The sequence below is a fragment of the Polypterus senegalus genome, chromosome 5 (genome assembly GCF_016835505.1).
Source record: "Polypterus senegalus isolate Bchr_013 chromosome 5, ASM1683550v1, whole genome shotgun sequence".
In the NCBI taxonomy this organism is placed as follows: Eukaryota; Metazoa; Chordata; class Cladistia; order Polypteriformes; family Polypteridae; genus Polypterus; species Polypterus senegalus.
In genome coordinates, this window is record NC_053158.1 from 169,009,898 (window position 1) to 169,037,397 (window position 27,500).

Sequence of the window (27,500 nt, forward strand, 5' to 3'; positions counted from 1 at the left end):
CAACCATCAAGCCTCTGCCCACCTCAAAAATACAGACAGAGACTTCCTAAAGAAGCATGTATGTTTCTTCCCGTAGTTGGTGTTTTATTTGGCACATTCAAATTATTTGATTGCTTTCTTCTTTGCAATCATAGGTAGCCCTCAATGTAAATAACAATACCATCTTATTCTTACAAACTGTATAACTGTCGCAGGTAGATACCCAGTTACAACTTAGGATGAAAAGGGTAAAGATGAGAGAAATGGTGAAATAAACACTAGCCTCCCTAAAACGCGAATGCTTTAGTCGTCTATAAAAGACTCCAATAAGCCTGTGGTTTGGGACTCCACCATTTCTGCTGGAAGACAGTTAATTTTGCAGATCAGTATGAAGAGAAACTATTAGAAGTGTCATATGTTTGTGATATAATGTGTAGTTGTTCCTGAAGTATCTGGACTGTAGAAATTGCTCAGTATTATAATAGACGTACAATTAAAAGTCAATGTGCATAGACTTACAAATAATTTCTTTTAAATGTTTCCACAGTGAGTTTTGTTTACTGGGCCTTTGGAGGCTGAACCTTACAATTTTAATTTTTTTATTCCTTTTCAGAACAGATTCATCTAAAAGTGTGGGCCAGCTGAATATATGAAGGCTGCTGTTGTTCTCCTTCTGCAAGTTTACAAACACTTGGAAACTTTGGAGAAGATATTTATGACAAGATGGAAAGCATATGGCAGTATGAAGGCAGGGCGAGTTTTAATTATATAGAGAGGAAGAATGGGCTGCAAAGAGAGAGAAAGAGAGAGTGAGAGAGAGAAGATGAAGGGCAGTTTCTGTTGCATAGCAGGGAGCACAGTGACTCAGGTATAACTCTGATGTAAGAAGATCCTGCATTGTCATCTCTGGAGAAGCTGGGAAACTGGCTTCAAGATCAAGAGATGAAGTTTTTTATTTTTTTTCAAGCAACACTGTAACAAGCCAAGAGCAACTAGTTATAACTTTTTCTAAGTAATAAAAATATTTTGCTTTACAATTTTTTACTATACATATTCAACTACCTTATGTGTTTTGTATGTCTGCCTTTTCAGATTATGTTAATGGGCAAACAAAGGTCACTACAGTTGTAAACGCCAGTCAATTTCAGTGCACACCATAAATGTCAGAGTGGACGGACTGGCAAGATGGAGATCAAAGCTAATTCCCTGCCCAACTGAAAAGCTCTAACAAAATGATTTGGATGAAGAGACAACTTAGCCATGTTCCTTTCCCAGTCAGGAGGCCATAATGGAAGGACAAAGGGAGGCTGCTTCCCAAGGCCATGTATTCCCTCTGTACACAGGTTGGCAGAATCCCCATTTGTAACCCTGCAGGACATATTGGGAGCTGTACCCCTGTTTGGGCACTTGGGTGCCACAAGGGGGAGCTGCGGGGAACGCTATTGTTATTTTGGGGGACTTTCAACCTAGTCCGGAAATGCTTCTGATGTACAATGCTTTGAACCCGGAAGTACTCCTGGGTCTGGCATAAAAGATGCCACCTCAGCTGCACTGAGGAGTCAGAGTGGACGACATTAATGGAGAAGTGGTGGAAGGAGAGAGAAGGTGGTCAATTGTGCATGTTAATATTGTGCTGGACTGATTTAACCCTGAAAGGGAATTATTTATTAAACATCCTTTTATTTTCCATAATTTGTATTTGGTTGAATTGTGTGTTGTGTTCAGGGCATTGTGGTACCCCTTGGTAAACACACCACTCATTTTAGATGTACCTTACCTTATACGTTGTCAGTTTAGATTTGCTAGTTTGAGTAGGGAACCTCACGTAAACTTGAGGAGACACATGGAAGGCACCCAGACAAGGATCCAACAGGGATGAAGACAGCACCCACAGTACCACAGTATTTTGCTTTACCATGTAAGACTTTCTGAAGAAATGAGTAAATGAAATTGAACTGAAAATAAACCTATGTTTTATTTTTTATTCATCCATTTATTTTCTGTACCTAGCCTTACACCTAAGGGTTTTATAGCACCAGTGCATTAATGACAACAGGGAAAATATGTGGAACAAACACTTGATAGAACACCAGTCAATCAGAGTCCACAAGCTCTGTCATATAAAGCCAATACAGAGTCACACGATCTCTTAGCAGGTGGCATGGTGGTGCAGTGTTAGCACTGTTGCCTCGCAGTTAGGAGACCCGGGTTCGCTTCCCAGGTCCTCCCTGCATGGACTTTGCATGTTCTCCCCATGTCTGTGTGGGTTTCGTCCGGGTACTCCGGTTTCCTCCCACAGTCCAAAGACATGCAGGTTAGGTGCATGGGTGATTCTAAATTGTCCTTGGTGTGTGTAGGTGTGTGTGTGTGCGCGCCCTGTGTTGGGCTGGCGCCCTGTGTTGGGCTGGCGCCCTGCCCGGGGTTTGTTTCCTGCCTTGCTCCTTGTGTTGGCTGGGATTGGCTTCAGCAGACCCCCGTGACACTGTAGTTAGGATAGAGCAGGTTGGATAATGGATAGATGGAGATCTCATAACATGCACATTTTAGGAGTACTAGACATTCTCATTTCTGCACATTCAGTAAATAAACCCAGGAAAAACTCATATTATGGTGCAAACTTAATATCAAGCCACACCGGCTGTTTACTCCTTTTTCTTTTCTTCAGTTGAATTAAGATGACTTGTGCCAGAGCAGAGAAATAAGATTCACAAGTGCCATCCATTCATTTTACAACCTACTTTTCCATTTCAGTTTAATCCCTTTGACACTGAAGGCAGGTTGGGATTCAGCCATCTTTGAGGTGCCAGTCCATCATTGGTGCCATTGTTTACATATTTATTGGATAATTTGAAATTGTAGATAAACGATCAATGCATACCAAGAATAGAAACCGGACAGATAATCAGAATCAGAAAAAAGTTGAGCATGAAAATAGTACTTATGGGTAAAGTTAAAGGCCAGAAAAAACATCCACTTATTTTCAAAATCTGCTTTGTCTTAGTTATCCCAGGTCTGAGTGGGTGTGGATACGTAAGACTTCCTTGCAAAAGATCAGCATCCAATACCTGGTTAGCTCATCCTTTGCAGCTGATACTGTTGGTATAGGTTTTGGCTCCTTTTGAGCATGTTACTGATTAAGATGGTTTGGAAAATGGACAGATTAATTTAATCTAGCAGCCATACCACTTGTACTTCAGAACATGTAGTTGACTTGAAGCTAAGTGTGTGGACCCTATCCAGTACTTTGATGGGAGACCATCTAGGTTTAGGCTTGGGTTAATGTTGGAAGAGGTGTTGGTGAAACCATCAGGGGTGCTTAACCTGTAGTTTACGCATGGATCCTTATGCCCCAGTGCAGTGACTGTAAAAAATGGTGCTGTCTTTTGGATGAGACATAAAATGGAGATCTTGACACTCCATGGACATAAAAGATCCCTGGGCATCTTTTGTAAAGAGTAGGGTGTTTCCTGATGTCTTGACTAAATTGCCCACCATGGCCTGGTCATTTTGGCCCCCTAATCATCCTTCGTCTTTAATTGGCTATCTGTCTCACTCCTTCACCACCTAATACCTAAGGTGTCGTGAGCGTAATGGCACAAGAATGGCTGCCATGTCATCATCCAGGTGGATGCTACAATTTGGCGGCAGTTCAAGTAGTTCCACATTTTCTACCTAAAGTTCTTTGAGTATTTTAGAAAAGTGCTGTATAAATTTAATTAATGAAGTCATTAATTAATATTACTTGTTAAAGTGCAATATGATTTGCATATGTACTGGTAGACAGGAGATAGGGAACATGGTGAGAATATACCCTGGACCACCATGGCACACTTCTAATAGCTGCTGAGATTGTTTTTTTTCCCACAAATTTAAATTTAATATTTAGCTATGATAATGGATAAATGAAAAAGTTGAGAACTGAAACCAAATGAAGTGTAACTGGTTTAATTTTTCAGTCTACCCTTTTCTAATCTTTTATAAGCTCTAGTTTTGTACGTGTTTGTTAATACATTTTCCTTTTCAAAAGCTTAGTTTAATAAATCAATCAGTCTTAATTTTATAAAGCACTTCTCATGAGGGCCACCATCAGAAAGTACTCTGTATAATGTTCTGTAGATAATAGAAAACAATGAACAGCAATAAAAAGCAGCAGAGCATGTATCAAACATAATAGGTCAAGTCATCAGTGCTAAGTAGCGAGTGGGGCACCATGGCCTCCAGAGTGGCTTATCTACAGAACAGTAGTGACTCTTGTCTGGCCAGGATATCTCTGGGTAATGCAATGCTGCAAGAACAGCTTTTATTATTACATGCTTTTGATATTTCAGAATTGACAAGAGACAGTATAACTCTTAAAACAGAGTTTCATTGAACCCTGCAGATCATTGTAGTTGCCCTCTAAGACAATAAGAGGTAGATGTGTGTTAGCAATGAATATTCTACCTAAATGGGTAGGTGATTAAGCAAATGATATAATATGAAAAGAAAAGAACAAGAAGCTAAAACCAGATTGTATTGAGATGGCTCCATCCATACTACCGTCTAAATTCTGAAGCTGTTTTTTCTATTATAGGGTCTCAGGGGCTAATAGCCCGTACCAGGGGTGTCCAGCTCCAATCCTGGAGGGCTAGTGTCTGCAGGTTTTCCTGCCTGCCACTTTCTTAATCAGTGACTAATTTCTGCTGCTAATTGACTTCATTTCTCGTTTTAATTGTTTTGTATTTTAATACTCAGTTCTCTGAGTTGATTCTTTTTTCTGTAAATGGCAGCCAAACAAAAATGAGATGTGAAGTTAAACAACACTAGACAAGATAGGATGGGGCATCAACCCCCAATTTCCCTCCAACAAGTTTCTTAATTCGAAACTGATACTTCTTAAACCTGTTATTTGATTCTATGGCTTGTTGGTGCTCATATTCTGTCATAACAAGACATTTCCAAATACATTGCTCTTTGTTTCTCTAAGAGCACCATCAAATTGTTTTGTGGACTTGAGCAGATCAACATTACTGAAACTTTCTTTATTTTCATATAATGGACATTGGTTAGCTGGTCATGTGTTGGCAAATTTTGTATCACATTACTGTTTAGCTTCTAACTAAGAAATAAAGAAGTGATTGAGGGGTCTGAGTCAGAAACAGCAAGTCAATTAAAATGCATCAAAAATTAATTAGCAGCAAAAACTGGTCACTAATTTAGAAAATGGTTAGAATGAAAGCCTGCATCCACTGTAGCCATCCAGGATTGGAGGTGAATACCCCTGGCCTATACTGAAGAAAATGCCAGCGTTCTCACAAATGCATGTTAATGGGGACACCTCAAGGCTGCTGTCTGTCTGTCTCTCTCTTGTCTCCTTGTTTATTTATTATACACAAATAGCCTGCAGGAGTTCACACAAGAACAGACATATCCTGAAATTTGTAGATGACTCTGTCATTGTTAGTCTTTTACAAGATAAGGAGCACAGACATGGACCTGTTGTTAATGAGTTGTTCAATAGTGTGATTGTTCATTTTTACAGATTAATATCTTTAGGGGAAAATATACGATGGCAGATTTTAGGTGCCCATAGGAGATATTTACTACTCAAAGGTTGATCTTTAATAGCTCATGAGACTTAAAAAAAGTTCTCACTCATATTTCATTTAAGAATCAACTTTGTCTCAGATGTTTCTCAGAAAACTCCTTAGGAGAAATAGTTACAACTATTAGATACAACTGACATAAAAGTAGTCAAACTTGAGAATTTGGATTGAAAAAGCAGGTTGTATTTTGTTAGACCTCTTACTAGACTTGTTTTAATATCTTTGAAGACTTCATATTGTTTACTTTGTGCAAGGCAACTTACAACATTTGATATACAATTGGTTACATTTCTTATGTTTTTCAAATTGAAGTATGGCACCTGAAGTGAGTTGCTCAGTGTCGCAGAGTGTCAGCAGTAAGATTTGAATGCACAACCTCAGGGGTTTGAAGTCCAAAGTCTTAACCTCTACACCACACTGCCTGCCTTTCCTTTCAGACCTAGTTCGACCTAAATGGAGCACAGCAATATAAATGAGAGAAACTAATAGTATTATTCAGAAGCAAGGGATACAGCTTTGCAATCGTAGTAAAGTGTTTTATTACCACAAACAACTGTCCATAAATTTCACAATATATTTCTGAGCACACAATGCAGATACTCTCAGGTTGCGAAAAAAAATATATGTCAAGATACTACTTGGAAGATCTGCGCCCACTGTATGATTTTGCTGAGATTTCTACTGAAACTCAAAAGGAGACATGCATAAGAATATCAGGGTATTTTTTCTCAGGAGAAAAATCTGAAATGCAGGAGACAAAATAAAGTGCAGACATTTTATTTCTTCTGGTTTAATTGTTGTCTAGGAGAAACCAAAAACATATTAAGGAGATTTGTACTAATCTTGAGTATGTGTACTGATGATAACGCTAGTTTCCAGTTTTTGTGTCTTGGCTTACTTTCTTGTATCTGTGTGACAGTGCGGTTTGTAATTCCTTGCTGCAAACACATTTCCCTGTGGGATAATAAAGATCTACCTAACCTAACACCTTCACTCACCCAATTCAAGATTATTTAATTTGCATGTCTTTGGAATGTGGGACAAAACCAGAACATCCAGTGAAAACTCACTCAGACAAATGTAAATCTCTTTTACTCAATAACATCGCTGGTGATTGAGCCCATGTCTTCCTGGCTGACAGGCAAAAATGCTAACTACTGCACTGCCATTCCACCCTTGAGGCGAGATCTTGAGAAGGATAATTGCTGTATACAGGTATACTGTGTAATTTAGGAGAAATGAGAAGTAACCCAAAAAAGGGTGAACAGTGTAAATGTGAGAAAATTAATTACAACATGAAAGAGCCAGATCATCAGAACATTTAGTCTGTCAATCAGCCAGCAGCCCCCTGTAAAAGTTAGACCTCGGTAGGTACTGTAGACATGCATTGATCTCCCCTGAGAAGCCGTGCTCAACAGCTGCCTTGCTGAAGAATAAAATTCTTGTCCTGCACTTCCTGCCCTCCAGTTAAACTGTTTCCTTACTAACTGCACATTAAATAATCAGCTGGGACAGGTGTTTTTTTTTTATTTATTTCTATGTTGCTCTCTCAATTCACTGAAATCCTGCTCAATAAACAGATTTCACCAAAATACTTGCACATCAATATTATTACTAATATCGATTACTTTGTAGAGGACTCTGTCATTGTAAGTCTTTTACAAGATAAGGAGCACAGACATGGATCTGTTGTTAATGAGTTGTTCAATAGTGTGATTGTTCATGTTTACAGCTTAAAATCTTTAGGGCAAAATATAAGATGGTAGATTTTAGGTGCCCATAGGAGATGTTTACTACTCCAAGGCTGATCTTTGATAACTCATGAGACTTAAAAAAGGTTCTCATTCATGTTTCATTTAAGAATCAACTTTGTCTTTGACATCTCATCAAGAGTTGGTTGATGATTTGTGTCTACTGTTGCACAGACTGGCTCTAGCTATTAGGAAACCTGTAATGGAAGAGAGAACTCTACCCATCACCCTGTCCATTTTGTGGACCACTGAATGCAGCGTGGTGTGCACTGGTCAGGAGTCAACCCTGAATAAAGAGTTAGATCTGTGATGGATTACCCACAACCACCCTAGTGGGCCATTTGCAAATTACCTTATAACTCAGCATGCATATCTTTAGGATTTGGGAGGAACAAAAAAAAAAAAAAAGCCACACAGACAAGGGGAGAGGGGCAAACTCCACAGCAACAATGACCAGGCAGGAATTTAAACCAGCATCCAAGAACTGAGGTTTTAGAATATAATAACTATTTAAATTTTGGAGTTAGTTGTAAAGGGTCATTATTTCTAGTTTAGTTTGATACTTCCACAAACTCCTGTTGGATGTTAACACAAAACTAAAGATTAGTAGGCGGCTCTCACAGAAGAAAGAAACACAAGAGAATCCTTTGCAGTGACTGCCCCCTATAAATAGAGCTGTAGGTTTCAGTCTGACCTGTTTTTTTCCATCTATAATGTTACACTATATAAAATGCTAGCTGTGTAAGCATGTGCTGTAAAAAGCCTGGGGTCGTAGAGATTATCAAAATTTTCAGAAAAAAAATTGAAATGTAGCGATGTCAGGTAATTGAAAGGAACTATTCTGGGCATCTCTCTCCTAGGAGGATTCATTTTGCCGACGTGCTGTCATCGCTTGTGTATTAGCGATGGAAGGAAAAGTAAAAGGGATACCGTTTTGCTGATGTTAGCGGCTAAACGACTTTGTCTTTCTTCTGAGTTTTCATTTAGCTGACATGCTGGCCTTGCTTGTGTTATTAACGGCTAAGCAAGTTTTCTGTATCCTCAGAGGTGAAGCCCATACCCCGAGTAAATCTATCACTTCCGGGCCGGACAGACACACACACTTCCATGCATAGATGTTTATATATAAGATAACAAGATCTTGCTATGTGCCATGGATTGCCAGGTTATAGTCTGTCTGCTCTCCAAGCACAAATGGAAGAAATGATTGACATAGCGGGTTGATGAATAAAGGAGAATTTTATGAAAATGACATATTTTCATTTTAGCAGTCCCCCTTTTTAACATTTTTCAAAAACAGGGTAATAACTGTTTATAAAGTTCCAATTTTCCTAAAAAATATGCCATCATATGACAGAGGTGAAACAGAAATGGGGAAAATGAGAACAGTTTTGTTACTTGCTAAAAACAAATTTATTAAAAAGTTGTTATGAAAAGTCAAGCAAAATGATACATCTTGCCTGAAGAAGGGGCCTGAGTTGCCTCAAAAGCTTGCATATTGTAATCTTTTTAGTTAGCCAATAAAAGGTGTCATTTTCCTTGACTTTTCACTGCATTTATAATGGCTAACACGGTACAACACTCTAGTACTATGAAAATGTTGTTGTTAATGTATATTAAGCAGGTGGTACAGTGAGTAGCACTGCACTTCATAGATTCTGTGTCTTCATTTTATTCCAGAACCTGGATGGTATCCATGAGAAGTTTGCAGATATTTAATTAGAATGCCCAATGGTGTTATGTTTTAGTCAGGATTTTCTTTGGTTTATGTGTATTTTCCTTTTTTATGCATTCCTTGTTTATTTTTAAGTAAATCTTAATTGTTAAAGTCATTTTCATTAATATTTTTTTGTTTATATGGACAGCATCGTGGCGCAGTGGTGGAGCTGCTGCCTCAAGACAAGGAGACCAGGGTTACCTCCTGGGTGCTCTTTGTCTGCATGTTCTCCCCATGCCAGCATTGGTTTCCTTCCACAGTCCAAGGACATGCAGGTTAATTGTTGAATTAGTGTTGATGAAGTAGCCTTAGTATGCATACAGTATGTGTGTGTGCATGTGAGTAGGTTCACCATGCGATGGACTGGTGCCCTATCCAGGGATTTTTCCTGCCTTTGCATCTTTCTGGCATAATAATAATAATAATAATAATAATAATAATAATAAATTACATTTATATAGCATTGTTCCCATTACTCAAAGCACTTAAAATCGAGACTGGGTAGCCAATATGTAGCATCCACCTGGATGTCGCTATGGCAGCCAGTTTACACCAGTAGTACAGTGGGATGCAAAAGTTTGGGCAACCTTGTTAATAGTCATTATTTTCCTGTATAAATCGTTGGTTGTTACGATAAAAAATGTTAGTTAAATATATCATATAGGAGACACACACAGTGATATTTGAGAAGTGAAATGAAGTTTATTGGATTTACAGAAAGTGAGCAATAATTGTTCAAACAAAATCAGGCAGGTGCATAAATTTGGGCACCACAAAAAAGAAATGAAATCAATATTTAGTAGATCCGCCTTTTGCAGAAATTACAGCCTCTAAACGCTTCCTGTAGGTTCCAATGAGAGTCTGGATTGTGGTTGAAGGTATTTTGGACCATTCCTCTTTACAAAACATCTCTAGTTCATTCAGGTTTGATGGCTTCCGAGCATGGACAGCTCTCTTTAACTCACACCACAGATTTTTAATTTTATTCAGGTCTGGGGACTGAGATGGCCATTCCAGAACGTTGTACTTGTTCCTCTGCATGAATGCCTTAGTGGATTTTGAGCAGTGTTTCGGGTCGTTGTCTTGTTGAAAGATCCAGCCCCGGCGCAGCTTCAGCTTTGTCACTGATTCCTGGACATTGGTCTCCAGAATCTGCTGATACTGAGTGGAATCCATGCGTCCCTCAACTTTAAAAAGATTTCCAGTCCCTGCACTGGCCACACAGCCCCACAGCATGATGGAACCACCACCATATTTTACTGTAGGTAGCAGGTGTTTTTCTTGGAATGCTGTGTTCTTTTTCCTCCATGCATAACGCCCCTTGTTATGCCCAAATAACTCAATTTTAGTTTGATCAGTCCACAGCACCTTATTCCAAAATGAAGCTGGCTTGTCCAAATGTGCTTGAACATACCTTCCTCTGCATCACTCTCGCATACAGCATCTCCTTGTGTAAAGTGCCGAATGGTTGAACGATGCACAGTGACTCCATCTGCTGCAAGATGATGTTGTAGGTCTTTGGTGCTGGTCTGTGGGTTGACTCTGACTGTTCTCACCATTCGTCGCTTCTGTCTATCTGAAATCTTTCTTGGTCTGCCACTTCGAGCCTTAACTTGAACTGAGCCTGTGGTCTTCCATTTCCTCAATATGTTCCTAACTGTGGAAACAGACAGCTTAAATCTCTGGGACAGCTTTCTGTATCCTTCCCCTAAACCATGATGGTGAACAATCTTTGTCTTCGGGTCATTTGAGAGTTGTTTTGTGACCCCCATGTTGCTACTCTTCAGAGAAAATTAAAGGAGGAGGGAAACTTACAATCGACCCCCTTAAATACTCTTTCTCATTATAGGATTCACCTGTGTATGTAGGTCAGGGGTCACTGAGCTTACCAAGCCAATTTGAGTTCCAATAATTAGTTCTAAAAGTTTTGGAATCAATAAAATGACAACGGTGCCCAAATTTATGCACCTGCCTGAGACGTATTTTGCGCAAGGTCAGAGTGCATTCTCTCCTGTTTTTGTGGGTCTTTTTGAAGGCCTGACTTGTTTTAATATTTTGTGGTGCTAGAATCAGAAAACAAGGCAGGACAGAAGATTTTGACAAGGAAATGGAGATGAAAGGGGTAGGGCAAAGATCATGTCCAGGAAAACAGGCAGGGTCAAGCACAGTGAAAGTCCAAATAAAGCAACCACCAAAACTAGAGACACTGAACAAAACTCAAAGTTAAGAAATTTTGACAAAAAAATTAAGCCATGCACTAAATCTCCTTGGAAGCATTTTTTGGCTTTGAAAATTGATTCAGTATATAGTTGTCAGCAGTTGTGGGCTGCCATCTTTTGTTTTATGATGTCGCAATATGTTATGATACAGGCAATGGACATAGGGATCATAAACAACATGGTCACAGCTATACAATACAAGATTTCCACTAAACAGAATTAACAGGACTAACATATAAAATTTTAATTAAAAACATGAGCTAAATATCAAAGAGAGGAAAAGATAAACATAAAAGGTAAATTCAGACGGAGGCAGTAGTGTTGTGTGATGGTGCTAGAGAGGAGTGTAAATTACAGCATTTTTTACTCTTCAGCAAATAATTGAGCAGTTTTGAAGTTTAGTGTAACTGATACCTGAATGCAATGACTACAGAGAGAACAGAGAAATTAATATATCAGTAAAATGGGTGACTTAGAATGGTTTAGTTTGGGAAATGGTAAAGAAGAGTGGCTTGCTCAAATGGGATCTTCCATTTTTAGAAACCCACGTCTCAGTTTGTATTATTTAGAGGCCATGTCCACAATGGTGTGGCACACAAAGTGTACTTGCTGTAAATTTTCAAAGAGGTACCTCAGTCCCTTGTCCAATAGCTGTGTAGCAGTAATAGTACAATGCAAGTATCTTGGGCATTTAAACCTAATTTTAGGGAGTTAATCGAACCACTTGGTGACACAATGGTCCATTTTTTAGAGGATGGGCACCATTGAGTGGCAGACAACTTGTTGCTTACAGAGTTGCAAATAATTAAGTAACTTTATCCATTTTTTTGCTTTTTGGGATTTTGTCAATGATGCCACCTTTAGTATCATTCAGTGTTAATATGGCATGTCTGTACATACTTGTGTAGTGATGGGGGTTGACTCTAAAATAGAAGTGGAGGTAAGAGACAATCCAGGCAGCATCTGTACTTTAAAGCATGGCTTTCAGACAAGTCCTCAAACAGAAACTGGTGCACAAAGAGGCCTGCTGATGTCTGCAGCTTGGTTAATTGACTCAGGGACACCATCCAGCATCAGGCATATTCGAGAAGTAGAATAAGGTCACACAAAAAGATTTGCTATTCACAAGGCCTTTCCAAATTCCAAACAATGAGACACATTGCCAGGATTAATTAAATTTGATCATTTCAGTAGCAAAGGTAATGAGCCAAGGTAGAAAATCAAAATAGGCTTATTTAGGATGGAAAAAGTACAGTTAAAATAGAGATGAGGTCCAAGTCCACAGCCAGGCAATAATTAAAATGGATAAAATCTGGAAAAAAAACCCTTCAAAAATCCAAAAACAGAGGACAAGAGACATGGTGTTGTGGCCCCTAGAGAGGGACGTGCTCTGCACAGATAGAAATGCCACTCTAGTAATGCGACTGCCTGTTTAAATAAGTTGCTTAGCAACAGCGCGTGAGAGGTGGGGCTGTGGGCACGCAGTGAAAGGAGAGAAATGGCCAAACTGTACAAAGCAAACCCAAGTACCTTGCCTCTGCTAGTGTTAGGATGTTATAAAACTGAAAGAAAAGATTTAAAGGAGGTGTGGAGAGGTGAGAAGAGGTAAGAGATGTGGTTACTCTCACAAACCTCTGAAAGCATCTGTACCTGTTGTGAATTGGAGTCACGGACATGGCAAGAGGGGTGTGAGGCCCCAAAAATTACACTAAAAAAGCAGGCCAGGACATTCACCAACCTACCCAGATAAGGATTCACATTGTGTATCCTGCTCCTTGCTATGTCCTGCTGAAGTCTTCATAAGCAGACCCTGAAAATGTTAAAACAAAAATCTCAAAAATGCCTTACAAGGGAGCTGGCAACCATAAACCTCTGGCTTCTATCTTTTATAAATTGGAAATATGCTTATTAAAAGCAAAAAGAAATGAAAAACAGGGCAAAGGGGGCAAAAATAAGTTTTCCAAAAAAGGCAACACATGGCTAACAAGGCTCAATATAAAATCTACAAGCAACACTTAATAAAAAAAGTTAAAAATCCAGAACCAGAAAATATCAAAAGAAAACAATACCCGCAGAAATCTTAATGGCCCATGGCTGGGACGCTCTCTCTGAACACAATATTAAGGCAGAGGGGGGATCCAGCAGCAGGGACGTTAGTCCCTTTGTGACCCTCCCGTCTCCTGGGGTTTCACTCTTAAAAATAAAGAATGGCAGAACATTTAAAGACGTAGTACACAAATAAAGCAAACCTCCCTTAAGAGCATGGAAAACAATCACTCTAAAACAACAGAAACAATAATAAAGCAGAAAATGCACATAAGTCAGACAATAAGCCCTGTATGAAACAAATACTATCCCTGCTTGTTTGAAACTTTAATAAAAAAAAACTAGAAATACAAAAAAGACACAGCACTATTAATAAAACAGATTCAATCCCTTCAGCGTCCACTACTACATAACCAGACCCTAACTGACTGTGGGGGTTCTGGCCCAGCTTAATGCTAACAGCGTTGCACCAAAATATACTACCAGTGTCATGAAGCCCCCCTGCAGCAATCCTAACCTTGTGAGAGTCATTAAGCAGCACAGTATGCTCACACATACTGTTGTAATTTCCCTTTTTCAATCATTTTTAAATATCTTGTTTTGTTATTATGGCACTGTATGCTTTGGCTTTGATTGGGTTACCATCATTGTGTGTCAATCCTTGCATGGCCACTTCTATGTTGTTCGTTGTTTTTTTAAACAATTTTAACAAATTTCAAAAATGTTGTTTTTGCTTTATTATTATGAGCTAGAGATGCCTGCGGTGGATTGGCACCCTGCCAGGGATTTGTTCCTGCCTTGCGCCTTGTGTTGGCTGGGATTGGCTCCAACAGACCCCTTGTGACCCTGTGTTAGGATATACCAGGTTGAATAATGGATGTAAGGGTGAATGGATGGATGGTTGGATTTAGAGATGCTTGACGTGTGTAAACGATGAATTTAAAATAATTTAGCACAAGGCTGCTGAATAGCAAAATATTTAAAAAGTGAAGGGGTCTTAATATTTTGAGAATCATCTAAAGTTTATCCTTCCCGAAACACTCCTTGCCTGTCCTGTTGATGCTGATTCCACCTATCATTGTATTTCATACGGCATACTTTTCTCACATCTACAGTAAGTGTGCTCACAAATGCCCCCAGTGGCCAATTGCAAATCTACAGCAGTATCTACAAATCAATAGAAACAAAATTTACTTTTATAAATATAGTTCATGTATTGCCCGGTAATACTGTGGAGAGAATTTTTTTTAACTGCAAGTGTTGTTTTTGTCACTTCTTCAAAATTATCAAAGCAACTCATATAATAAAAAAATATCAAGTGCCCTATGAAAAAGACTACGTCATTGACCGGTGCCTTTTAATTGTGGGGGAGTTCACTTTTTAATTGATAAATGATAAGTTTGTCTGCCAAAGAGATAATATATGCTAAAGATAAAATATGTGAAAGGGTTAAGAGGGTTTAATGAGATGCGCCATGGTGGCACTTAACGTTGATAAATGGCACACAATCCTCTATGAAAGGATAACAGGGCACAGCCACTGCCAAAAAGACAAAGACAAATGGAAAGGCAGATGTGGGGTCATCTTAACAACAGAGATCTCTACATGACACTGTGAAGAGGGGTCAGCATTGCCTGAGTGCTAAAGCTGTGGTTTATGGATCTCTGTTATTTTCTGATCCTGTTTCAACTTTCTGTAGATCTGAGCCAAATCCTAGCTCACAGCAAAGTTCTGTACAGTCTGAACTGAAAATATTTACTACTGCGCGTGCATTTCTGCCTCTTTGGAGCAACTGCTATTGGGGCACCCACAAGCAGGTCAGGTCAGGTTTATTGTAATGTGGGCAAAGTACAGTTAAATAAATTAATTAAACTAACTAAATAAATAAATAATGTGCATTTTATACAATTATATATGCTATATATAAGTAGGCAGAGTGTACTTACATCAGAAGTGTAGTCAAACGTAAGCATACGGAAGCCTATAATAGCATTTTGCCACTAGTGGCTTTTTAATCCATCCAAACATCTATCTGTCCATCCGCCCATTTTCTAAAACAGCCTCTTCTGCTGAGAGTTGTGGGGAGATTGGGTCTGATCTGGTAGAAACCAGCCCTGGGTGGGATGCCTGCTCAGTGCAAGGTGCACCTATACTCACTCTGTTTACAGTCACAAATAAACCTGTCACACACATCTTTTTAATAGGAGAGGAAACAGGGAAGGCTCTAAAGAGACAACAGAAGAACACACAAAAGACAGTGACCAGGCTCACGGTGCAAATTATTAGGAACACTATATTAATACAAGACAGGGATTCCTTTTGCACTCAAAAGAGCCTGGCATGGATTCCAAAAGATGTTGCAAACATTTCTTTGAGATTCTGGTCCATGTTGACATGTGTGCATCATGCTTTTCCTGCATATTTGTCAGTTTCAAATTCTTGCTCTGAATCTTCTGTTCTACTACATCCTAAAGGCCTTCTATTGGTTTTAGATTTGGTGACTTTGAAGGCCACTAAAGAACACTGAACCCATTATCATGTTCATGAAACCAACTTTTGCTTTGTGACTTGGTGAATCACCATGCAAGAAGTAGCCATTAGAAGATGGGTAAACTGTGACAATGAAGTAATGCTGGTCAGCAACAATACTCAAAGAGGCAATGACATTCAAGCAATGATTAATTAATATTAACAGGCTCAATGTTTGCCTAGAAAACATTCCCCACGCACCTACTGGACTGATGACACAAGCAGATTGGGTGTATGGATTCGTATGGTTGGTGCCAAATTTTGACCATATCATCAGTGTGCCTCAACAGAAATGGAAATTCATCAGACCATCCTAGGTTTTTCCAATATTTAACTGTCCTATTTTGTTGAGTCTGTGCCAAGTGTAGCCTCAGCTTTCTGTTTGTGGCTGACAGGAGTGAAATCCAGTGTAGTCTTCCCCTGTGGTAGCCGATCCACCTGAAGATGCTTTTCTGCTCACCACAGTTTGTTATCTGAGTTACTGTAACCTTTCTGTCAGCTTGACCAAGTCTGGCAATTCTCCTCTGGTCTTTCTCATCAACAAGTCATTTTCATTAGCAGAACTGCCAACTGAGAAAATCCCAGAAGATCATTTGTTATTGAAATGCTCAAACCAGCCTGTCTGGCACCAACAATCATGTCACAGTTAAAATCACTGAGAACAAATCTTTTCCTAATTCTGGTGTTTGATATGAACATTAACTGATGTTTCTGACCTGTATCTGCATGATATTTTGCATTTCACTTGTGCAACATAATTGGCTGATTAGATAGTTTCATGGGTAAGCAGGTGTTCCTAATAATTTGCTCAATTAAAGTACAGTAGGTGTTTAGATCTGTGAGGTGAGAGCGCTAACCATTTGTGGATTGTCTGATCACATTTTAATTGCTTTAGACACCATAGGGTGAGAGCAGTTTCTTCAGTGTGTCATCCTTAATGACAAATCACCAAACTTACATCACCAAAGGCCAGCTTTTGCATCTGCTTCCTAGGCACTGTAATACATACTTGACCCATCCATTTTTTCTGATATCGTGTTCATAATTTAGTTATAATTCATAAATGTATCCATTTGATTAAGACACTGTCTAGAAGAGCAGGATGAAGATCTCATTTTCTCAAGAGATTTTTTTTGCTGCTTCCACATTTAGAAAATGGACAAAACATTAAGAGACCAACTCGTAAGCTACGGAGACAATAAAACTAAAACAAGCAATTTGTCATGATTACATTTAAGAAAGGGAGGGGTCATGCAAATGAGGACACGATTGTGATGAATCAGTTTGTCACACTAATCTGGTTACACATGGCTCTAAATGGGTTTTCAGACTTGAGCGTGAGGGTGAGGACAGGGAGAAGTTACATCACTAAAAATTATAAACCAGTTAGCCATGGTAATAACATTCAAATGATTCTTCATTTCTGAAAATGCATTACTTTGAAGAAGCAGTTTAAAAATATGTTCCTATTATTCCTTTATTATAAAGTAAATTAGTTATGTTGTAAGCGTTAAGTGCTACAATTTAGAAGGTTAAGTGGGGAAAAAAAAATCGCCATGTATTTTTTAAATGATTTACAGATTCTGAAGCTATATGAGCAGGTTGCAAAACAAGTTTCAGAGTTACTATACAACATGGAGTGAGAAACCTCAAGATTCAAATAATACCAACACAACCTGCTTTAGACTTTTTTGCTGCTCAGGTTTCACAGAATTTCCATTTATTGGCGATTATCTTGATAAATTTCAAGTTATAATGCTGCTGAGACAGCAGAGGTGGGGAGAATTTTGTAGCCAATTACAAGAAAAATAATGGAAGAGATGGGTTAGGTAGTCTTACAAAACCAAGAGACTGAAGTGAAATAAAATGAAAACTTCACTGACTACAACCAGCCCTCTACATTATATGTTGATAATTAAGGAAACACCCGAGCAACGGGAATCACTTGTCATTTGTTCCAATGCTTTAGCGAGGAACAAAACACAACAAATGTCATTTTTTAAAATATTGTTTTATGTTACATTACCCAGAAATAAAAGTTGACATTCTTTATTTTAGTCTGATATTCCTCTTTTTGTCTTTAGTTTTGTTTTCACATATGATATGAATATAAAAAACAACCCATATTACCTCATTGTCCCAAGATTTTTGCTTCTCGCTGTATATTGTCATGCAGACCAACGTAAGGAATTTTCTTAGGTCAATGTCAAGTGAGACAAAGGGGGAATATTGTTGATGTGACATCAGCATGAACCCTTGTTCTGTTTCCTGCCCTAGAGAGGAGAAGCACCAGCAGGAAGAGCTCTGACGTCACTTCCAGAGAACTGACAGTAGCCCCGCCCCTTCCACCTACTGTCCTACTTAAAGAACTTGCTGAATGGAAGTCACCATTCCTTCGGGACTAGCTTCCAATGAGGCTGGACCTCTAGATGGCAGATGAGTTCTATGGCTTAAAGCCATATTCAACATTTGTGCTGTATTTTTCATTTCTTTTGTCGTTATTCAACTGAACACTAAATGGGGCTTTCCATTGGACCCTAACTCATATTGATATCTTTATTTTTACTATATATGTGTATGGTTTTTTTTTTATCTCTGGTCTCTATCTACTGTGCAGAAGTGTAAAAATATTTCATATACAAGATATTTCTAATGTATGAAATATGACATAGCTGAGTGTCTTTCCTATACATGAGGTGTACAGTATTCATTATGCTGAGAACAAAGTACAAGAAGAAGTGTACAATGGTCTAGCAGAACTGTTGGCAAGAAAACAAAAGACTACAAGTTACCCCAGCAGAGGAAAGGTGTTGAAAGGATGAGTAATGTGTAGCAACTGGGCGTGATTATGTGTTTTAAAAATTGTTTAATTTACATATAGTGAAAAAGCAAGTTATCATCCAATCAAAAACTCTATGGTGTATATGTAATTCTTTAATATAGGTCTTTGTTATACATTAATATATATAAAAAAAAATTACTATGTAATGATCCAAATATTTTATTATTGTTGGTAGGTATCTAAAGATAGCAGAGATGGAGAAGTATTTTGCAAAGAAAAGTATGACATATTTTTATTTAATCAGCAAGTTCATCAATTCAGTTCTAAATTTTGATTTGTCTTGAGCATAACAGAGAAAGGTGCAGGAATGCTGGAGTCTGTGTTTCTGTTCTTTTCTTATCACCTCATATGGCTGTTAGAAAAAGCTCTTTGATCTAGGCACTATTACTGCCCAGGTGCCATAAATAAAGTTGTCACATTTCATAAAGTCTCAATATACCTGCCCCTGGCAGGAAAATTATGACAGCAGTTTTCAAACATACGGCTGAAGCGAGAGTTTTCATTCCCATATGACCTGATGTTTCTTGTAATGTCTCATATGATCATGAAAATGAAATGCGAAGAAGACAACCACATTGTTCTTGTATCTCTGTATGAAATGGGACACTGTTGTTTTCTGACATTACACTAAAGCCATGGACCCTTCAATCTGCAGAGGAATCCAAGCAAAATGTTTTTGATGCTTGTATATCCTGGTGTTTCATAAAATTTAAATGAAACCAAAGGTCACAACGGAATCATTTTTATCAGCGAGACAAAAATCAGAGCAACTTGCATAAAAAATATTTTTCCCAGTGTAGCTCATGACAGGTTAGTATCGGTTTAGTTTGGATCAGGGGTGCTACAGAGCTGGCACAAGGCTCTTCAGTACCCTGCTTCACCAAAAGAAAATCACACTCTGGCAAGGAGTATACTGGAACTGACAATAAGGTGATATCTGTCTCTATTTACTGCTCTTAAGTCAACCTTTTTTTTTATGGTAAATTAATTTCATCATACATTTAATTTCATGCCAGGTGACACAGTAAGTGAGGTTAAAATATCCAGTTTTCATCTGAGCATTATGCAGAGGAGTTGTCACAAATTACCTTTGATCCAACTTGATGTTTCTTTTACTCAAAATTTACTCCCTCCTCATTCACATGCCAGCCTTGGGGTGTTCCTTACCTCTGCTTAGCTAGCAAATGAAAGAACTGCTTAACGGATTTAGATCAGGTTTTTTTCTATAATTTGCTTGAACATTCCGGTTGATTTTGTGACTTCTCTTATTGCGCTCTGTATCAAAGTTTGTTTACAGTACGGATTTAATTGTGTGAATCTGAGAGACATGAAGCAGGATAAGGGGATGAGGATGGGGCCCTCCTCATTCAAATGCCAGCCTTGGGGTGTTCCTTACCTCTGCTTAGCTAGTGAATGAGAGAACTAATTAACAGATTTGGATCGGGTTTTATTCTATAATTTGCTTGAACATTCCAGTTGATTTTGCAACTTCTCTCATTGTGCTAATCGTAGTTCACTTGCAGGAGTGATATATTCGCAGAAATCTGAGACAGAGGCTGTGGGCCGAGGGGAGGGGTAGCGTGACATCAGAAGCCATGGGGTTGTGGGGGGTTTGGTTGGGCTGTGGCTAGTTAAATATAAAGGCAAAATTCACCTGACAAAGTTCTGTCTATCTATCTATCTATCTGCTAATTTGTAGCCATCTAACTTTACCCCTCAGTTGGCATGAGTGGTCACTCAATGCTGGAGGCTCAGCTGACAGTATATAATGAGTACTTCCAGTAGGAAATTACACATGTTGAAATAAATTGTTGGTCATCCAACTGGCAGATTACCAACTTAAAAGCAAGGGCTTTGCAATGTATCAGTGTTTAGACTCCAATAGCATCCTGTTTTTACTTGTGCTTCGCACCTACTACTAAATTTACTCTTCTACAGTTCTAGATTAGTTCCTTAGCCTTTTTATTAGCTATTGCATCAAAACCTAAATGCAATCGATTTGGAAAGTTGTGAGACCCCTTCAGTTTATGCACACTATATTGTGTTGTAGATTTAATTTTAAATGGATAAATTGGCCATTTTTGCCATCTGTCTACCCTCAATAACCCATAATGACATAGTCAAATTATGTTTTCAGAAGGGTCTGTAACTTTATTAAAAATCTTAAACTGAAATATCCCATTTTTGTAAGTATTCAAACCCTTCATTGTGGCACTCCAAGCTGTGGTCAGGTGCATCCTGTTTGCTTTAATTGTTCTTGAGATGTGTCTAGGACATAATTGGAGTCTCCCTGTGGCAAAATCAATTGATTGAACATAATTTAGAAATGCAGAAACACGTGTGTGTATATAAGGCCCTGTAATTCACACTGAAATTTAGGACAAAAACTAAGCCATAAACTCCATGAAACTCTCCCTGGCCCTCTGTGATCAAGTTGACGTGAGACATAGATCAGGGCAAGGGTATAAAATAATTTCTAAAGCTTTGCATGTTTCCAGGAGCATATAGGCCTTAATGATTGTGTACTGGAAGAAGTTGGGAACCACCAAGACTCTTGTGGAAGTTGGCTGTCTGTCCAAACTGAGTTTATGGGCAAAAAGAGTCTTGGTTGGGGATGTGACCAACATTAACAGAGCTTCAGAAATCCTCTGCTGAGATGTGAGAACCTGTCATAAAGGTGAATATCACTTCAGCACTCCATCAAGCATGAATGTATGGTAGAGTGGCTAGACGGAATACACTTTAGATAAAAATGGAAAATCCAATTAAATTTAAATCTAAAACACAATAAAGTGTGCAGAAAATCAAGTTTTCTGAATATTTTCTGAATCCACAAAAATACAGCACCTCAGAGAGCAGTAATACAAATATCTGGATTTGAATTCCTGCCTGGCCAATCCCTTTGTAGTATTTGCATTTTCTCCTATGCCTGTGTTCTTTCTCCTCTAAGTGCTCTGGTTTCCCAAAAATGTACATGTTAGATTAATTGACAATGCTAAAATGTGTGAGTGGGTGTAGCTGCGAGTTTGATTGTGCCCTGTGGTGACACCCTGTCCAGCTTTGGTTTTTGCCTTACATCGAATGCTCCCAGGAAACGCTCCAGCTTTCCACTGACCCTGAGTTGGATGAGCAGATATAAAAATGGATGAAACCAAAGGGTAATTTAGGAATTGGGATTCAATTTAGAATTCTTTCAGATTTGTGTATTGGAGGTGTTGGATAAATTATCCAACTAACCCAACAGAGAAAAGGAAAAGATGGAATACAACTAACTGAGAGGAATTTAGTTGATGGTTAATAGCACAGGTGAGTCATATTCTAAACTGAAATGTACGAGGATGAGAACTCTTAAAGTGAAGAGGATTAAGATGACACCTGGAATGGCAGTTAAAGTGAACATGAATTTCAAAGAGATGAAATAGCAGACTTTGTGGTAACGCCATAAAGCAAATGGGAACACAAACACAGCTGAGGTGAAAACAGTTAAGAATGTAGGGCTAAAGAATGAGGCTGTGAGAGCAGATGTGCACTCAAGACACTGCAAGAAGCCAATATGATTTTCATAGATCATAATTTCAACCATAATCCAGCCTGAGCACCATCACTGATGAAATACAAATGGATAAGGAAATGGTTTTGTTTAAACAGTTGACACTTCACTGATTCATTATGGATTGCTCTTACTTATAATTATGCCTGTTAAAAGTTACCTTTAATGTGTCTTTGAATTGTGCTACTTTTCCAGTGACATGTTGAAATGCTCAATTCAAGATCTGAATGATTACTTCATGAAAAGCAAAATCTGTCTATTGATCCATTATCTAAACCTATTTATTCCAATGTTATAGCTGGGGCAGTGCCAGTCCATTGTATGGCAAACCAATACACATAGTCATACTTTTTGCATAATTACTTAACCCTTTATGAAGTAGGATGAAAAGCTCAATACTCAGAAAAAAGGTTTTCAACACATGTCTCCTAGATCTGTGAGGCCACAGCTCTAACCATTGTGCCACCATGCCACCCACAGCAAATGACCTTCCTAACATATTTAAATTAATGCAGTTTTTTTGGAGTGCAGTGATGCATGGTTTACTGTATAATGTACTGTATAGTGTACTGTCCTTCATAAAATATCAAAAACAGTGTTATTGTGCAAGCTATTTTATCAAAAAGAAATTATACAAAAACTAAAGCAGCACTTTTTGAGATGTACTAATAGACAAATCTCTGAAAGATTCTTAAGAATCAGTCCCCAAATTAAAAACTAAATCAGGAAAGTATAGTACACCAATTGATGAATTCCACGGGCCAGTTCATGTCATCCATTCTTTCTAGGGTCTCTATAGATTAATGAATGCGTAGCGCTTCTGTTGAAACCTTTAATAGTTTTTCCCTTACGTCACTATATATCCATCTACATAACCACACAAGGAATGAAGTCTGGAACAAATGCTCATAGTGGTGTAATTTAGCAGCTTTTTAAACAAATGCAAATGAAGGGGGCATAAAGAAGATTAAAACACAATTCTATATGAAGCAGACCAATGCTTTACTGAATAAAGCATTTGCACACTACAATAAATCACTCAGCCAACACTATTGAAGGCACAGCATCTATTGTCCATCTCTGTTGGCCATTTCAGGCACAATTAAGGTGAAAAAAAACTTCAGGCACCCATAGCTATTGGTAGAATTCAAAGGAGGAATCAAGCTTTTCAATTATACATTAATCTTTCACACAAGGTAGAAAAAAGATGCCATTACTGTATGTCTCGGTTTTTGCAAAAGTAACTATTTTTTTGCTTTATTTTATTGCTTTGCAACCTGTTTATAGAGCCAGAATAAGATAATCCTCTTCGGGACATACTCTATTATGTGACTGACAAATATACGTCAGCCATTCCTTAAGACCTACAGACTTTTCACTGAAATTTTACATTCACAACTAACTACGGCTTAGTTTTTATTTTGAAGCACAGCCTTATGGTCAAAATTCAACTTCACGTTCATGGCATATCCATGTTATTATAGGTGAACACTGCTATATATGACTATCAAAGATACAGATGTGAAAGAAAAATTACTTTGAAGTGTTTTTGCCACTTTAACTTGAACCAGACTACATCAATATCCTCCTGCATCACTGTAGCCTACCTACTCTGGTGCACTGATACTGGCAACTAAGGTATATTCCATATTCTACGGGTGATACAATTCTATTGCACCCAGACTTTGGAGGTTTGCAATGACTTCACAAAGAGCCATGCACAGAGAGGAGATGCATTGACACAGGAAGATGCTTTTGAATTGAAGACAGGGCTCTTGACCAATAAATGAGGAGGACAGGCAGATCTTCAATTCAGATACAATACTATGAGAATGTCTTTCCTGTTTATAAGGTATGCTAATTGTTCCAAATGTTAACTATTAATATTTGGTTTTTTTTTCTTACTTGGATGTATTTTACATTGTTTGCCATTGTACAGCACTGATCACCATTGTGTTCTATAATATCACACGTTTTTTCCTCTCACTCTGCAGTAGTTAAAACATGAGAATAAAAAATTTTCCTGGCTCTCACTACAAACCATATGAGGGAAATAACATATAAAAAATACAGTTTGGGTGGAGTATTCCTTTAATAAGCACATTGACCAAGGCTGATGAAATTACATGGTTAAACCTGACTTAATAGTTTATAATTAAAAATGACCACTATCAACAATTCTAAACACAAGTACTGAATGTATAAATCATGAATAAAGAGTGTCTTGCTGGTGTGTTTGCCAAACCCATGGAGAGTCTATAAAATTAGGTACATATGTTGTGGAAGAAAATTATGAATACAGACACCTCCCTCTGGAATGTCTTGATTTAAGCAATAAAACACAGGCGGGAGAAGGCGTCATTATTGTTTATCTAAATCTCGCAAGAGGCAAAAACTTATCATGTTAGTGTTTTTACAAAGAAAAAAGTGTCCTCTGCGCTATATTTATACAATTCATTTATTAGGTCACTACTCAAAAAGTAATTCGTTACATACCGTAAATACCCGCATATAGGACGATACCATATATAGGACGCAGTGGATTTTTGACCCTAAAAACCATAGAAAAACCTGTGAACCTGTTTTTAGGACGCATCCTGATTTTGAGTTACTAATTAAAAGCTGCTGCCACCAGCGCCAGTGATTATATCCATGCATTTGTGTTAGGCTGGAGTCTCTCTGAACAACAACAAAGAGCAAGAAACATACTAGACGGCGAAAACGACGTATTGGTGACATAAAAATTCAAAATAAAACAATTTCCAAATGTTATAATAAGGCATGCAGGTGGATGTATAGTAAAATGAGCTTTCAAACGCCGTGTCATTCTCCAAAATCGATATAGTATTAGCGACGCTACACCTGAAAAATACTTTAATTTGAAATGGCGTGAAATGCCAGAGCAAGGGATGACGGCTAATCGCGCACGGACTGAGGCATTCGCCGGTATCTACAATTGCAGCACTGCTAACTGACTGTCGCTTGAAAACAAACCTTGAAATTCAAATTGGATTCAAACCACTCCTCTCTGTCCCCGTCGCACAGCCATCAAAGGCGAAGGAGAGGCACTGACATACGCGCACACGATCATAAAGTCCAATGGACGCTCCCGTCTACGCTCCAAGAGCATCACGCATTGAATAACACTGAGAAAACCTTGAACAACAGAGAAAACTAACACTGCAATAGTTAATGCTATACTGCTAGGAACCACTCACTAAAAACACTTTTTTTTTTAATGAGTTTTAAGCACACGGAAAAAAATGAACATTTGAAAAATCTGTAATTTAATAAACCACCAAGAAAAGTAACATTGCCACAATACACACTATGAACCGATCGCTGTAAACAGAACTGAAAACAAAAACTTTTCTACCTTATGCGTCCAGTCCTCCCTCTCTCGCCCTCTCTTTCGAGAGCCTGGATTGCCTGTGTGTGCCTCTCTCTAGCGCGCGCGCCTGTGTGTGTGCGTGCCTCTCTAAAGCGTGCCTCTGTGTGTGTGTGCCTCTCTCGCGCACACCTGTGTGTGTGTGTGTGCCTCTCTCGCTCTCGTGTGTGTGTGTGTGTGCCTCTCTCATGTGTGTGTGTGTGTGTGCGTGTGTGTGTGTTGCGCTCTCCCTCTCTTGCTCGCTCATGCTCGCTTGCTCGCTGCACAGGAAATGCACAGGGAGAAACTGAACATGTACAAACCGAAAGAGAAACAGTATCCACGTATAAGACATAACTGGGTTTTTAGGCCTACTTCTTAAGAAAAAAAATGCGTCCTATATGCGGGTATTTATGGTAATCAGAAAACTTTGAACATGATTGGTTACACCTAGTTGCTAACAGGACATGACAAACATTGATACCTTAAATAATTACCATCAACCGTGACAACTACAGTAGGTTGATTTATAGTCCTTAAGAGCATGCGACCTTTCAGGTGGTTTAACAGTACACCAGGATGCACATTCATTTTTATGTTCTGAACCATATGTTTCTAAAGTTTGCCATCAACAGAAACTCAGCGCATAACAATAGAACAATAATTATACCAAAAATATAACATTTTCTTTAAAGGGTTATATAAAATAACAAAAAATGCATTCATCATAGTAATAAATGATCAAATAACAGTATCAGCTATTAAGCATAAGCTCAGAAGGATATGAGACTCAGACAAATGCTAGGTGCACATTGGACCAGGATTCAAATTCAATTCTTACAGTGCACAAAAAAAAAATCCTGAAATTTGCCCTCACAAATTTTGAACCTCTGTATCACAGGCTGGATCTCCTCTACCTCACTCTCCACTCCCTCTCTAATATGACTCTGGGCTCTTCCTCCTGTCAGTAAATGCAACAAGACAATTTGCCTGCCCACTGTCTGAAGAGGTTCTCTTCTCCTTCTCCAAGGACAATATTAAGATCGCTACCAGTCCTGTGCAACTCTTTCCACCATAAGAGATTGGAAACGGTGTTTCTCTAATGTGGGAAGTGACACTAGTCGCATCTTCTAGAACTCTGCAGTGGCCAGTGTGATTGTATATGGTGTGGTCTGCTGGACTGGTAACATTACTTCTGCAGATATCCACCAAATTAAAGAGCTAATTAAAAGTGAGTCTCAGTTATTGGACACACTCTGGACCCTCTGGAGGTTATAACAAAGGAGAGAAGTTAAACCCAACTGAATGCCATAATAAACAATGCTGTACGTCCTCTCCATGGCACACTAACACTAAGAATTATTCAGCATAGGTGAGGCAAAAAAAACGCTACTGGGGCTCGTTTACATGAAAGGCAATACCTGTATGCCTGCAAAATGCTTCATTGTGACTCTGATAGCCAAGTCAGAAGATTTCCTTTCCTTCTTTTTAAATCTTTCTTTCTTTTTTCATGATTCTGGTGTGTGTTTATGTATTTATTTATCTATCTATTTAGGTATTCATTTATTTAAAGAGCTTCTGCAAAAAGCCAAATTTCCCTTTGGAGACAAATCAAGTTGTTGGATCTATCTATCTATCTATCTATATAATATTGAAGATATTTCATGCATTGCAATTATGTAAAGAAAGAAATGACACCAATATATATCAGTCTCACTGTAAATAGTAACCTCTCCTGACTAAGTTTTAGTCGCTTCTGCTAGCGCATCCAAAAGCTGCTACTGTCACCTCTGGTCTCTCATTGTAAACTTTAATCTCTCCAAATATTTCTCACAATATTTTTTGCTATAGGCAGAAAATGTTAATTATACAACTCTGGGAAATGGATGATCTGAGCTGTGGGGGCTACACTACA